This window comes from Marmota marmota, unplaced genomic scaffold (assembly GCF_001458135.2).
Source record: "Marmota marmota marmota unplaced genomic scaffold, marMar, whole genome shotgun sequence".
NCBI lineage: Eukaryota > Metazoa > Chordata > Mammalia > Rodentia > Sciuridae > Marmota > Marmota marmota.
In genome coordinates this window covers 35758802-35773355 of record NW_025999990.1, presented here as the reverse complement: position 1 = coordinate 35773355, position 14554 = coordinate 35758802, and positions in this window count along the sequence as shown.

Here is a 14554-nt window from a genome sequence, read left to right as displayed (position 1 = left end):
TTATAAATTAAGTAGATATTATGAAAGAACTATCTAGAATGATTATCCACCTTCAGCACTGACCAGCAAAGCTTGAGAGTTTTGATTCCCTCAAATAATTTCTAACATTTGGCAAGATAAAGTTTTATTTTACTTCAAAACATCTTCTTTGTCCTTTTGTTAGATATTTCAGTGGCATTTCAATTGGAATTTTCATGACTGATGAGACAATTCTTATATTTACTGTCCATTCAAACACCTTCACTTATGTGAGGCCTGTTCATCTTCTGAACATTTTTCTGTTGAATTATATTTTTTTGTTATTTATAGAAATATTAAATATATTCTGGACCTGAAACCTTTTATGTTTATATATTTAGCTGTAAAAAAGGAAGCTGTTCATTGCTTTTTGAATTCTCTTGAATAAACAGAATTCTGATTTTAATTCAATGCCAATTATGTATCTTCTCTTTTAAAATTATTACACTTTTAGTGTGCTATGTTTTGAACAATCATATAGATATCTTTTTTTTTTTACATTATGTTTTAGGAATTCAGAATTCCAAAAAGAGAAGTCAAGAATGAGTAACACCCTGTTCAAACATATGCATTTACAAAGACACATTGAAAAACAGAAGAAATAAAAAATTGAATTTAGGGATTTACCTTTACCTGTCATTTATTCAAGGTCATTTGTTCTTGACCCACCCCTCATCTAACAAATGTCTTTGAAATTTACCCATTTCAAAAAACTGTGCTTTTGTTTATTAAGGATACACTGAGCAGCTGATAGGGAATGCTTCAATCTGTGAGTTTGCCCAAGACACTAACCTGAAACTGCTGTATGCACTGAAGTACATGAGGAGGAAATGAGAATAGAACTCAAACCTAGGGAACAGGACGCCACAAACTTAGGGTCCGTACTGGCCTGGATGCCACATTCAGCAGAAAATGGATTTGTTGAAAATTTATTTGAGGAAATCATTAAGAATGATTCTTGGTGAATCTATATTGTGAGACAAAAAGAAGTAAGAAAGTTTTAAACTCGAGTGTCAACATAGTTTTGAAATACTGATAGAAGTTAATTTTCTTTTTGGCAGTTTTTTAGATTAAAAAAAAAGTGAAAGGTGAGTCTGCTGTCTTTATGGAAGTCTGATATGGTACTTTCTACAGTCATATTTAGCTTTATGCTACAACTAGACAAAAGCCTGAATGCCATATAATGTGCATATATTTTTAATTTTTTAGTTAAGAATTTCAACATCATTTCTTAAATATGCTTTTTTGTCATATATATATGAAAACTTCAGCCATTGTCTTAATTATTATTGTGGTATAATAGGATATAATGTCTAATCAATCTTCACTGTTACTCCTTCCTAAACAATCCTCCCTTCATATACAAAAAGGAAGAAATAATAGACCCAATTTGCATAATGCTTTAATGTAGTCATGCTGAGCAACATGATTCACAGATAATCAACTTTGTTAAAGATAATGGTGTAACAATTTATAATGGAGAGTTTTGTCACATTGCTTGAGGGGAGAGGGAGTGAGAAGAAAAACAGATGTTTCCAAGGCATTTAGGATTTAAGCAACCAAAGGGGGGGGGGAATAATAACAAAATAGGTTTGAAAAACAATTTTGTATAGAAAATCCACTTCAGATGATTGTAACGCAGAGGTCCAATATGAAATGTCAGTAAGATACTTTGGACCTGTTGTCAGGCTACTGTAACTTCTTCATTTTCAATGACATCTGAAGTGGTTGTGAGGGCCCTGGTGCCATGTGGCATGCAGTATGATAACCACTGAATTACTGGGCAAAGATAGTGTCATTGTAGGGAAATGTCTGATGTAGCTACAGTTCTACTTAGAGAAAATAATTCTCTATGACAATCACAGAGAAATAGTGAAAGCAAGTGTATGGGGTTAAAATAGTTGAAACAGCCTGGTATCTTTAGCACACTGTTAGGTTATCCTGAATGAGTCAGTTATGCCCTCTGAATCCTGTTTCTAAAGTACAACTTAACATTTTAACATCTACTTCAGGAAGTGTTAGAAGGAAAATTGAGTAAATGTATGTTAAAATTATCTATTAAAGAGTATAACAAATGTTAGTCAATAGTATCTTAAGTATTGGGGAAACTATTTGCTTCACATCATCTATTAGACCAGGGATCAGGAAACTTTTTCTGAAAGGGCCACATAGTCAGTGTTTTAGACATTGAGTATCCTATCATATTTATTAGTTACAGCTGCTTAACTTATGGTGCAGCACAGAAACAGACACAGAGTATGGAGACAGGCGGGTGTAGCTATTTACCAATAAAGCATTGTTGACATCAGCAGGCAGTATTTGTCCAGATATCCATAGTTTGCAAAGTCCCATAGTAGGTCCTTTCAAACTCAATGTGTAGTCCACAGAACACCACCAGGAGCATTAAAGCTAAATAACTTGTGGGGCCCAAATGTAAGATGAAAATGAGGGACTCCTGGTTCATAAGTCACTAAGAATAATAAAATGCTGACAGCAGAACATTAATTCAAATGTGGGATGCATACACAACATTATAGATCACACATCCCTGAATCCAGCCCTGACCAGGAGCTCATTAAAAATGCAGAACCTCAGGCCCTATCCTTGACTTATTGAATCACCATCTGTGTTTCAATAAGATTTATTATAATTGTGTGCTCTGAAAAGTACTGATAAGACTATACAATTTTTTAAAAACTGTATTTCTGACTAAGAATTCTCTATCAAGAGCCAAGTCATCTATCCAAGAGAAATCTACTTTGAAATTCTTGCAAAACTATATACAAAATCATTCACAAACAAGCTTAGTAAACAAAATATTCTATAGTCCCTAACTAATCTTCCAATTAAATTATTTGCAATACATCCTTAGTCTTTTCTCCCATTCTCATTTCATCTAATTACTCGCTGAATGCTGACCATTTCTCTCAGGATATTTTCTCAGTCTATCTGTATCTTTCCAGAGATTTGGGTGGTTATGCATGTTGATACTAGAATTGTAACTCTTGGGTGCGTATGCTGACCCAAGTGGCTGCACAACTTGCCAGCTGTTTGGTGTTGAGAAGGTTACTTAATTAATCCATCTGTGTTAGTTTCTTCTTCTGTTAGACAGGATAATAACTCATAGCATTATTATGAGGATTAAATGAGTTTTTATGTGTAAACACTTAATTAGTGTCTGACAAATGGTAAACACAAGTACTAGATAACATTATTATCTATCACCTTCTTATTTCCATCAGCTTTATAAACCTTCTGACCCTCATAACCAGTTGTCTGAGTTCTTGCAACACTAACTGCTCCCAATGTCACAAGGGAATTAGAATTTGCAGCACAATTTGTGAGCAAAGTGAGCCATTCTGCTGCAGTACTGAAATAACTTAAGGTGTGTGTGTGTGTGTATGTGTGTGTGTGTGTGTGTGAGAGAGAGAGAGAGAGAGAGAGAGAGGAAGTCAGATAATAATTTTGTTAATGGAGACCCAGAACTGATTTTAGGGAATTCCAAAAGAGCAGGTAAGCCATTGCCCCCCAAATCCAATGGAAAAAGTAATGGTTAAGTAAGCAAGGGATTTAATTATTACTCATCTTAAATATCAAGATCTGTTTGGATGTAACTGAGTTTATTACACCTGATTGGCAAGGGAACAACATTCTCAATACTGTTTTAGGGAGCTAACAGGAACGCCCAGATTATATAGGAAAGGGGGCAAGAAGTATGCATAGTCAAGAACAGTTGATCACACTGGTCTGTTTGATCATTATCTCAGGATTGGCCATGTGGAACCTTCTGAGCAATGATAAGAAAGTGGTGCCTTGGAGCAGGAATGGGTGCAGTAGTTTGGACTCATCACAAGTGTTTATACATCATACTTGCTCCTGGAATCCAAGGTAACTGCAGGAGGGAATGACTCAGAGAGAAGGACTAGTCCCAAAGTCAAGATGGAATCAGTTTCTTCAGCTTTAGGTCAATGACTAGAGATTTCTGTGCTCTGGAATCTGGAATAGGACATTACCAACCCTGGCAATTTGGCAATGTCTTTGCAGATTCTGAAAATATATTAGGTATTGTGTCTTGGTACCTTCATTTTAAAGGGAGAAGAATATCAGTTTTGGATGAATACTCCTTAAACAATGTATATCTATGTGCAGAGCTGGGCAGGAATCTGACTCAAGTTGGAAGTAGCAAGGAGAAAGTTACAAAATAAAGGCAAAGATGCCAAACTTTTATACTGTTTTAGTTACCCACTGAGTGTCTATAGTCCCAAGTAAAGAGTTACTGCATTTAGGAAAAACGCTTCTAAATTCCTATTACAGTCCCAAGGATTAAATCATGTATAGATCAAGTCTACAAAATCAAGTATAATAAAATCAGTTAAGTCCAAACAGATCTTGCTATTCAAGATGGGTAAGGTATAGACCAGAGATCAGCAAACTATGGCCATTGGTCCAAATTAAGGTTTATTGGAATATAGCCATGCTTATTCTTTTACTTATTGTTAATTGCCACTTTTGCACTGGCCTAAAATATTTAGTATTAATATTACTTAATTTAGTATTAATATTGATATTTGGGTTTTTGCAGAAGAAAAATCTTGGCCCCTGTGTATAACACAATGTAATACAAAATTGGCATACTTTTGTAGGAAGAATTTTATCACTGACAAAATATCTGATAATAAAGGACCAAGAAGAATAAAACTGGAAGGAATCCCAAGTTATTGGCTGAAGATCAGGTTCTTGCTTGTGAGGTGGCACTGAACCAGAAAGTCCAGAATACTGAGGGGGTTTGCTGTTCATCTTCATTGCTAAAACATGTGGGGACTTGATCCTCTTCAATAAGGAATTAAAACTACCTTAAAATACACTTGCAAAGTAAATGCTATTATCAGACTGAATGGATTCTGTTGACTCCAGGGAGGCATAGCATTGGCAGAAGGCTTGTTGATTATTCCAACAGCCAGGGTATCATAATTATCCTCCTAAAACATCCAACTGTGAAACCTTGTCTTAACACCATTGATTCTATAAGGTAAGAACCCTTGACATGGCATATAAATCCTTCGGAAAGTCATATAAACTCAACATTCAAGAGACAGCATAGCATAGTTGACTTTAGATATGAATAGCATTTTTCCAGATGTTTTTCCTATAACCTAAAAATGTCCTTCTTCATACAACAGGCTACAATTCATCCTACAAAAAAAGCCAGCTCAAATACCATCTGTTCTGGAAATCTTTTCAATGGTCTTGCAGGCACAATTAGTTATTCCTTTCACTGACAGTAGAGAAGATTATGTTATAACCCAGGGAGTTAGTGGACACATGAAGCAGAAATCCAACATAGCTACAGGATATCATCTAGATGTGGATGTCTTCTACATATAACAAGCCAAACTAACAGAGACTCCTCTTAGTCTTGGTAGGAATAAAAATTAGACACTCCCCACTCCTGGGCCTCATCCCAAGAGTAATAACACATAGGATAAGCTCATCTAGTAGCTCATTCGTTCCAGAATAAAAGTTGTTTAGAAATGTGTTAACCAATAACACTATCTGACACCTTTAGTAGTGGGGTTATAAGTTAGTAGATAGTGCCCTCTTAAAATATTATGAAGGAATACTACTCTGTGAAACAGACATTCTGCAAGAAAGTGGTAAGGAAAAGAAAATTGGGGGCATGTTCATATCACAACAAATCATATAAAAGAGGTTCAAATCATTCATTATGTGTGTATATGATATCACAGATGGAACCAAGGGCCTCATGCTTGCTAGTCACACATTCCACCACAGAGCTATATTCACAGAACTTTTAAAAAACTTTTAGATGGGATCTGTCTAAGTTGCCCAAACTGGCCTTGAACTTGTGATCCTCTTTTTCTCAGCTCCCCACATGTCTTTGGTTACAGAAATATGACACTGTACCTGGGTATGCTCAAAACTTTTTATCTTTCTTCATCAGAGTTTTTAAGATTTGAATTTTTTCTCTCCCAAATTCAATATTGCTAATGTGATATTAAGAAGGGGAAATATTAACTGGTATAAATTAGGCCATGAGGTCTCCTTCCTTGTAAATGGTATTAAGAAATTGAACAGCTAGCTATTTCACCTCCTACCAATAAGAAAGCACCACTATCATTTCCTAGTATTTCCCCTTTTCCCTCCACTTCTTCCTCCCCATGGTTCATTTTCTCTACTCTACTGACCTCCCTTCAATTTTCATGATACTCTCCTTCCTCCCTCCCTCCCTTCCTTCCTTCTTTTTTTCATTTCTTCCTTTCTTCTTTCTCCTCTCTAAATTCCACATATGAGAGAAAACATTCTGACTTACTTTGCTTAGCAGAATATTCTCAAGTTCCATCCAGTTTCCTGCAAATGACATCACTTAATTCTTCTTTATGACTGAATAAAACTCCCTTGTGCATGCATAACAGTTTTTCTTTATTTATTCATTCAATGATAGTTCCAGAGCTTAGCTATTATGAATTGTGCTGCTATAAACATGACTATGCATGTTTCACTGTATTATGATGACTTTAATTATTTAGGATAAATATGAAAAGCATCTTAGGAAATTATAATAAAAATATAAGTTAATAAGAAAAGTATAAAAAAATTCAACTGTCTGAAATTTAAAGACATTGTTCTAGATGGTTGGATTAATGAGGAAATCAAAATAGAAATTTTGATACATGTTTTGAAAAGAAGAAAAAAAAACCTGGAAATTATATGTGAACATGTTTAAATTTGTCTACAAGTTACATAGTCTTATATATTTTCAAATGTGTTTGCATATTCACCCACAATATGCATAGGAGAATGAGGGAATAAATGAAAGAATGAAATATCTAACTGAAAACAGCAGAAGAGGAACTTTCAAATAAGTTTAAGAAGGTAGTTTAAAGGGCAGAAATATAATGATTTTTATTTTCCTTTACCTATAAAATTTCAGTATCTTTTTTTATAAATAAAAAAAATATTTAAGTGAGCACATATTGTGTGAATAGGAAATTAAATAGATGTACTAAGTTTAGTTAGGAAAAATACAGCAATAATTGTGTATCATAAGTATGAAGAAGGTCAGAAAAGCATGTGGTTGTTCCTTGATTGATTGATTGATTGATTGATTTGGCGGATTGAAGCCAGGGGTGCTTTTCCAGAGAGCTATATCTCCAAGCCTTTTTATTTTATTTTATTTTTAATTTTGAACAGGGTCTTGCTAAGTTGCTGAGTCTCATTAAGATGCTGAGGCTGGCCTCAATCTTGTAATTGTCTTGCCCTTATTTTCTGCACTCATAAAATAGAGATAATAAAACACTATCTTCCTATTTGACAACACATTTATAACAAGCTCAATTAGCCACTTTTGCTATTGTAGTACAGTATAGAGGAAGGAGTAGCTGTTTAATTAACAATATCTGGAAACCATTCATTAGTGGACATTCTACTAAGCTTAAAAAGAAATGGAATTTTACAGCATAGTCAATAGCATTGGCTAAGCTACTGTATGGTGGGCAAATAATTTTTCCAACTTTGTGGCTCAGGAAAATTAAACTTTATTTCTTTTGATCTGGCATTTCTAATGTAAGCCAGCCATCAGGGATGGAGAGGAAGCATGGGGGTGATTGTCCCTGGCAAATGGTCAGGGATCCAAACCAGCAAAGGCTTGCTCTTGACCTATGCTTGGCCTGTGCAGCAATGGGCAGGGTATCCGTTAAATCATTTGTATTTTTTTTTTTTATTTTTTGGGCAGAAGTGACATATTTCACTTTCATTCACATTTCGATGGCCAAATAAAACTACATGATGAGCTCTAACTTCAAATTGATGGCAAGCAGTTCTGCTCTTGGTGTGAAAATTGGAAAAGCTTAGACTATCTGGTAGGAGCAGTCATGATCAGCATACATAGATTGACAAGGAAAGTTGGTAGATTTGTTTCATTATTTGGTTAATTTGGAAAATGAAGATAGTTTCATGCCCTGAGATTTTCTTCTATCTCTGGGTAAAACCAGTTGGAGAGTATATTATCTCCAGCAACCTGGCAAAATAGGTACCCCAAATTATCCTACTGCTAAAATGCTAGAAAAATATTCAATATAATTTTTAAAAGACTTTAAAATTCATGTCTCAGCTGGCAATAAAGTAAGAGTAATCCTCAGAGGCAGAAAGCAAATAGAAAGCATAAATCTACAGTAATAAGTGAAATAAAGTCCATGGCTTTCCTGGGAAAACTTGTAGATCCCTTAATATAGAGCTTTGATTTTAATAACACATGTGTGCCTGGGGCCCACACAAAGTGAAAGATCAGATCAGGGACCACAAATAAAGCTGGGGCACAGGAGCAGCAATCTCCGTGAAAGAGTGAACCTGGAAAAATAAACAAGACAGAGAGGTTGTCATTTGTAATGATAGAATTTCAAAAGCTAGCAGCATGTCTCAGCTTTGGATTTCACAATTCTTATCCACAAACTGATACTTCTGTGATTTTGTGGCCCAATTTCACATTGCTTATGTGGCCTAAAAAACCCAAGGAGAAAAATACTGTATAAAATTATCCCATGAGGTAATCATGCACTGTCAGTGTTCTAGAAAGAGAGACAGGCACTTCCCAAGGGAACAAAACTTTAGTCGTGAAAGATTTGAAAGACTTTAGAGATTAAAAATGATCATTAACATTTAAAGATTTAAAAATAAAATAGGGAGAACAGGCTATAAAGATTAATGACTCACAGATGAAAAAAAGTCCAAATATAAATTTGAGAAATAAAAATAATATAATCTTTAGAATTTAAATATTTAAGGATATATATATATATATATATATATATATATATATATATACAATTTATCTAACATAAAATTTACCATTCAACAAATTTAATGTGTATAATTTAGTGGCAATAACTACATGTGCAATATTGTTCCAGATAGCTTGTTCATTATCACAAAAAGAAACCCCACAACAATTAATCAGGGAAGTACTTCCTTTTCTCCTTCCTTCTTTCCTTTTCTTTTTTCTTTCTTTTTTTTTTTTTTCTTTCTTAAAAGAATTTAAGAAGATGGTGATAATTTTTCTTTAGATGTTTAGCAGAATTCAGTAGTTAAGTCATCTGGTCCTAGATTTTCCTTTGTTCAAAGATATTGGGGGTTCTAATTCACTATCTTTAAATGTTATAGTTCTATTGTGATTTTTAAAAAATTCTCCTTAAGATGGTTTTTGGGTTTGTGTGCCTTTTTAGCTTATCCAGTTAGTTGCATGAAACTATTCACAGTTTTCTCTCATCACTCATATTTGGTTTGTGATCATGTGCTTCCATTTTTGATTAAGTAATTTTAACTTTCTCTCTTTTTTCTTAGGCCATCAGGATAAATATTTACCAATTTTAATACTATTTTCACAGAACTTATTTTCATCAATCTTTATCGTTTTTTCTCTTCTGTAATTTCATTTACCTTTCATTATAATCTTCATTCTTTCATTCAGCCAGCTTTGCATTTAGTTCGTATTTCGTTTAGCTTCCTTCAGGTTATTCCTAGTTTTTCTTGTGATTCATTTTTGATCTATTGGTGGCTAAAGATCATGCTGTTTGATTTTTGCCAAACTTTTGGATTTCCCTATTTGCCCTCGGGTACCGCTAGATATCTAGTTTTATTCCTTTGTCTTTAGAGAAGATATTTTATAAGATTTTAATATTAACTTTATTGAAACATTGTGGAGTCTAACATGTGGTCTACTCTGGAAAATGTTCCATGTGCATTTGAAAAAATGTTCTTGTATTATTCTGAATATGTCTGTTGGGTCCAAGTGGTCCATAGTGTTCAAGTTCTGTGTTTCCTTATTGACCTTAGATCTGGTTGTTCTATCTGCTTTTGAAAGTAAGGAACTGAAATATCCTATAATTATTAAGCTGCTGACCTTTTCTTCCTTCAGTTCTGTCACTATTTGCTTCATATATTAGAGACCTCTCATTTTAGGAACATATATACTTATAATTGTTATATATTCCTGATGAATTAACCCTTTGGCCCTATATCATGTCTTTATCTCTTAAGACTTAAAGTCAACAACAATGGCAAAAGCCAATAGCATAATTGAAAAGTTAAAACAAAAGTTGAATACACATTTCTCTTAGAATGAAGGGCAAATGAACAGTCAGTATCTGAATAGTTGTTCAGCAATGTCAATAACTGGAGACATTCAAACCAAAACCACAATGAGGTATTACTTTATAGTTATTAGAATGCTTACTATAAAAACAAACAAAAAGTGGTGGTGAGGATATGGAGACACTGAAGCCCTTTTTCACTGTTGAGGGGGACTTGAAATTATTCAACTGCTATGAAAATGCATGAAACTTCCTTAAAAATCTTAAAAACAAGATTACCCATATAATATAGCAATTTCACTTCCAAGTATATATCCAGAAGAAAAGGAAACTGGAAGAGATATTTTCACGCTCATGATCATAGAATCATTATTCACAATAAGCAAGGGGTAGAAGCAAACAATTGTTCATCAATAGATAAAAGAGTAAACATATGGTATAGACACATGATGAAATAATAGTACCCTATAAAAAGAAGAAAAATTTGACATATACTGTAACCAATGAATCTTGAAGTGAAATAAGCCAATCTGAAATGATACATACTGTATGATTCCACTTCTATGAGTTATGGAATATAGCAAATTAATAGAGACAGAAAGTAGAATGGTAATTACCTGAATCTAGGGGAAGGAAGAAATGGGATTTTTTTAATATGGATATAGAATTTCTTTTCTATAAGATAAAAAGTGTCTGGATATTGGTTGCACAACATGAATGTACTTAACACTGCAGCAGCATATGTGTAAGGGAAAAGGAAAGGTTGGATAGAAATGAATGTTTTTTCAGGTCTTTCCTGAACAGGTGTGCTGTTTGGGCAGGCTTGTAACATCTACTACCTGGCATAAGTGGGAGTGGGAATTTGTCAAAGCCCTTGTTTCCCAAAGTATCAACTTTCCTAGTTTTTCCTTTAGCATGTTCACTCTTTCACTCATCAGTTATCTCTTGCCCTAACTTGACAATAGCTTGTTACATTTCACTCTCAGTGTTTTCAAGGAAGGTCCCCACATTGCTAAGTTTCCATCTTGAGATCGTTCAAAAGTTATGAAAAAATAAAGGCTAACTCTGTAGCTCAGGGAGCCACAGTCTTGCCCAAAGAGACAGCCACAATTCTTTGCTAATGAAGCCCTGATGTTCTCCAGAAAGAACGTAGTCATGGCTTTCACATTCAAAGCCACCAATGAACCAGAATTATGGAGAAGAAAATGGGAAGTTAACACCACAGGACTCTCCTGCTATGTTTCAGTCATCTTTTCTCAACCACAAGTTCACTTAAATTCTGCCAACTTTCTGTCATGACACGTTTTTCCAGTCTTTCCATATTTCTGGGGAGGGATGGGCTCTTGAAGTTCACTACTCTGCAATTTTCCCAAACTCACTGAGTACGTTTAAAAGATGTTAGAAACCAGCTGAAAGAAAATCCCAGTGAATGTAAAGCGCATAAAAAGATATTATAACACAAGGAATAAAGAGATAGAAAGTAGAAACAAAAGAACCAATGAAGGAATGGAATGAGATCATCTATCATATGTATAACATGATTTCTGGAAATAAAGAATAAACAAGATGAGGGTACTGTTTATAGATGCAATGACTGGAATTACCCCCAGGATTTGTAAAAGATATCTTAAAAGAGAAAATAACAAATCTAATTTTACATATCTTATTGGTTTTATTTGAAATTCTAGAATCTCATAGTAGTCTAGATCAAAAATTGTTCAAAAAGTCCTACTGTGCCACATGGGCAGGTTATATTTTATAACCCAGAAAAGGGACAAAAATCAGTAGTCTGATTGGTTGGATCTTACAGCTGTATTACTTGAACATAGTTTGAACAGTTGGCCACTTGTGATTGTCTGAGAATCAGCTACTTGTTAAAAGAGCGGGTTACAGTCTGTTTGCACATCAAATTAGGTTGCAGTTTACAACATACTTTGAGCCACTCCTAAGATGCGTGGAAGCAGCTTTAGGCAAAACTTAACAGAAAAACAAAAACAAAAACAAAAGCAAAACTAAAATCAGGATGTCCAATTAATCCTAAGCAAATTTAAATTTAGGGAGCCAAAAAATTCAGTAGGCAATCTGAAAACATTTTTAACACAATCTGAAATAAACCTGATGTTCTTTCTTCCCATTTCCATCCAGCTTATACCACTCCTTAATATTTGGTCAAAAAATTAAAACCATCATTCTTTAGGCATGCATGCATACCCATGTTTGTCACAGCACAATTCACAATAGTCAAATGATAGAATCAACCTGGATCTTCATCAGCAGATGAATGGATAAGGGAATGTGATATCTATTCATGATTGCGTTTTATTCAGCCATAAAGAAAAATAAAATTATATCATTTGCAGGAGAATGGAACCTACTAGAGACCATGATGTAAAGTTAAATAAGGCAGTTACCAAAAGAAATGTATTGTATGTTTTCTTTTAAATGTGGAGCTCAAGGGGAAAAAAAAGAAAAAGAAAAAAAGGAATGTCATGAAAGTAGGAGGGAAACCATTGTGGTATAGGAAGGGGAAGTGAGAGAATAGGATTAGAGAAGATATTTGGGTGTAATATTGACCAACTTTACATGCAGGTATAAATATGCCACAGTGAAATTCACTGTTCTGTATAATTAACATACATCATTAGATAATGTTAAAATTTAGAAAAAATGAAGAGTGCAGTGGTGTACACCTGTAATCCCAGCAATTTAAGAGGTTGAGACAGGAGGACTACATTTGAGGCCAGCCTCAGTAACTTAGCAAGACCCTGTCTAAAAAAATAAAAAAAAAAAAACTGAGGAGATACAACTTAGTTATTAGGGGCCCCTGGATTCAATCCTTAGTAACAAAAACAAAACAAAACAAAACAAAATTTGAACAAATTACTTTAAATTTCTTAATTGTTTTACTTTTTAATTCTAGATTAGACAACACTTCGCTTCACTTCATAGAATAGGTGTTTCAATGAGCTGAACAAAAATATAAATTTGACTTTATATACTGAGAAGAAATGAATTAAAAAAAACAAAATAATAAACATGTAGAATTTTATTAATACACTTTTTAGAATGGGAATTCTATGAAAGTGTTACCCATGTAAATTTCAGTTACCTAATTCTTTCTACAATTTATCCAACTAAAAATATTTTAAAAATACTAACCCCAAATATGAGAGATAAAAAGTGGCTTCCATTTTTTGACTAAAGTTTGATAGAACTTTGAAAAATATTTTGTAAAATTCAGTAAAATTGAAGATATACATAGCCATGACACTGCACTTCTATTTCTGTGCATATAGCCCAGAGAAAATTATACTTAATTGCACAGAAATAACATGTTCAAGAGTGTTGACAGCAACAATTTTTGTAATAGACAAAAAATGAAAATGGCCTCAAAGTTTGTTGTGATATAATAAATAAATCATGAGGTGTTTTTTTTAATTCATTTCTTCTCAGTATATAAAGTCAAATTTATATTTTTGTTCAGCTCATTGAAACACCTATTCTATGAAGTGAAGCGAAGTGTTGTCTAATCTAGAATTAAAAAGTAAAACAATTAAGAAATTTAAAGTAATTTGTTCAAATTTTGTTTTGTTTTGTTTTGTTTTTGTTACTAAGGATTGAATCCAGGGGCCCCTAATAACTAAGTTGTATCTCCTCAGTTTTTTTTTTTTTATTTTTTTAGACAGGGTCTTGCTAAGTTACTGAGGCTGGCCTCAAATGTAGTCCTCCTGTCTCAACCTCTTAAATTGCTGGGATTACAGGTGTACACCACTGCNAATTGCGGTGTTTTTTTTTTTTTTTTTTTTTGCTATGAAATAGAATTCTATAGTGAATAAAACACCATGAAAGAAACAACGTGAATAATTCTTAAATACACAATCTTGAGCAAGGAATTGAGACATAGTAAAACACATCATGCAAAATTTCATTTACATAAAATTTAAAAATAGTCATATTAAGCTATATTGCTTAGGTATGTATAGTTTAAAAAGCAAGAGTCTGAATGCCATTATGTGTGATTGTTGATTATCACTGGGGAGGAGATATAATAATGAAGGATGGACAAGAGGGGACACTTTTGGTGCTTTATTATGTTCTGTTATTGTCCTGGCTTGGGATTTCATAAAAGCTCAGTTTACAAGTCTGTTTACTTGTGTGAAATCCTTGTTATATATCAAAGTGGAAATGTTGAAATATATTTGGATATATGACTAGAATTCAGTGATGAAGTCCAGTCTGGGGCATAAATTAGGGAGTCTTCAATACCCAGACATAATATAAAAACATAAATCTAGGTGAGATATAAAAGTAGTTTTTGCTTAGGTAAGGGAAAGGGGAGTGATAAAAAGAGTAGTTTACTGTGGGTTGAATTGTGTCCCCTAAAATTCCTATGTGTATGTCCTAACTCCTCATATATAAGGATGTATCTT